Genomic DNA, 2,104 nt, shown 5'->3' on the forward strand with positions numbered 1-2,104 from the left:
AGCCCAGGATCGTCTGCGCTGGGAGAGGACTAGAATCCACTCACCTAGTGTGAAGCCAAAGTGCCCTTTCTCCCTCCTCTGTGCTCCCCTGGCCTCAGTGACCTCCTCTGTGGAACTAACCACACCCTGTGCTGAGTGCCTCTCCTTACCTGTCTCCACCTTCTTCCTTGAGCTCCCCAAAGACTCCATCTGATTGGCAAGACATCTGCATCGCCAGCCCTTTCCATGGGGCCTGACAGCTGAGTGCGTGGGGATAGGAAGAAGGAGCCAACACTCTCTGCTCTCCCACCATCCCTGTCAGTGGGGTTCCAGGGCCCCAGGGGACACTGGGGGGAGAGGTCAGCCCACAGACCATGAACATGGAGGGCTGATGCATGATGCTTATTGACATTCACACTTTGGGGTTTCCACAGGGCACTTGAGGCCTATAGATCTCTGGGGAGATGGAGTTCTCCTGCCTCTCCTTCTGGCAGCCTTATGCAGGCTTGGTCTTAAATGGGTCGAGACTCTGGAGACTCATTGGGGACCCTAGTGAGCCGCCATGGAAACTGTACCATTTCCATACACATTGCTCACAGGGACTGGGAAGAGCCCTCTGGCAGGAGCTGCTGCTGGAGAGGCTGGGGTGTTACTCCACGCAGATTAAGGCCCTGCTCAGTGAAGGGAGAACTATGGGCAAGGAGTGATTGCTGGCAAGGCCTGACACCCTGAGAGCTGCTCACACCCCTCCAAGAGTACTCACAGGACCTAGCTCAGGAGTTTGGGGCATGTTTTCTTTTGAAACTGTGGCCGTTCTGACCTGTAGGTGCTGCCCACAGCAGTCGGGCTGGGACCTGCCCAGTAGTGGACCAGGCTCTGTCCACTTCATTTCCTTCTCTCCTGGGCCTCACCCAGAATTCCCTGAGCAGAGTTTGACACATCGGAAGTGCTCAGTCAGAGGGACCCAGCTCACTCTGTGTCCCTTTGGTGAAATCAGCTTAGCCTCTAGTGGGTTTAACTTTGAATAACCATTTCCTCTCACAGGAAGCCTTTGGTTTATGGAAGGGCAAGCATCTCAGTGCTTCTCTTGTGGTGCCCTGGGCTCCTTGACATAGGGGAATCTTTGCAGGCCCAGAAAACGTGGCTCCTGAAAAAGTTGTGGAACTGGAAAAGCAGGCTGTACTGACCAAACTGAAGCAGAAGTACCCAAGGGCACTTTCAAACCCAAGGTGGTTACTGGAGCCCATACCCAGGAAAGGGGGAAAGGATATCTTCCAGGTAGGCATCCCACAGCACCTGTTCCCCTAGGGGCAGGAGGACTCCACAGAAAGGTCACCAAGAATCCAGCTGAATCATGACCATCAACAGGCCATCATGCTCTGGACGTAGAAGTCAGGTTCAACTGAATTGGCACCACCGTGGAGAGCACTACCCACCATCTGCTGTTCACGTAAACAGATTTCTGTGCCCAGATGTAGGCGACTGTCCTTGTGAGATGCCTCTCTGGGCTCATTGACTGTCTCAAGGACTCTGACCTTTAGGGAAAATGGAAAGCTGTCAGGGAATATCTTGGTGCTATCACTCTTTTTGGTCCTGCTCATTCCTGGGTTTTACAGAGAAAAATGTTTTAGGAGACGTGGTTATTGTTTGGGACTCCCGTCTCTTTGTTCTGGTCAAACTCAGAGAACACTTCAGCAGCACCCAGGGGTCTTTGTGGGCGGTCTGGGAGCGGGCACTGAATTGTTGCCAGAGGGTGACCAGCCAGGCCTGGCCTCACTCACGGTGAAAGGGACATCAGACTTTAAAAGATGGGCTCACGAGGGCTTGTGTTACACATGTCACATAGCTACCTTGTGACCCAAGAATGGATCTGAAATACAGCTCTGATGGAAAAGTGATGGGTAGAGTTTTGTGTTTTTTTTTTTTCTGTGTGAGCAATCTTTAATTTATTTGGGTCCCTTCTAGTGGTTACTAATGGTTGTTAGTGGTGAGGATGATGGGCTTTCTCCCAAGCATTGACTGGAATGGTAAGTCTTCTGAGACAGACTGGCTCTGTCATACACTGCTTAGCACAGTGGTCAGCAAACTGTGCCTTGCGAGCCACATGCGGCTCTTTGGCCCCTTG

At 52.4% G+C, this 2,104-nt stretch overlaps 1 pseudogene; it reads left to right on the top strand.

Annotated features, from left to right (window-relative positions):
• Window positions 1-443: 443 nt before the first annotated feature.
• Window positions 444-1,461, top strand: LOC102257850 (annotated as a pseudogene).
• Window positions 1,462-2,104: the final 643 nt, after the last annotated feature.

This window comes from Myotis brandtii, unplaced genomic scaffold (genome assembly GCF_000412655.1).
Source record: "Myotis brandtii unplaced genomic scaffold, ASM41265v1 scaffold51151, whole genome shotgun sequence".
NCBI lineage: Eukaryota > Metazoa > Chordata > Mammalia > Chiroptera > Vespertilionidae > Myotis > Myotis brandtii.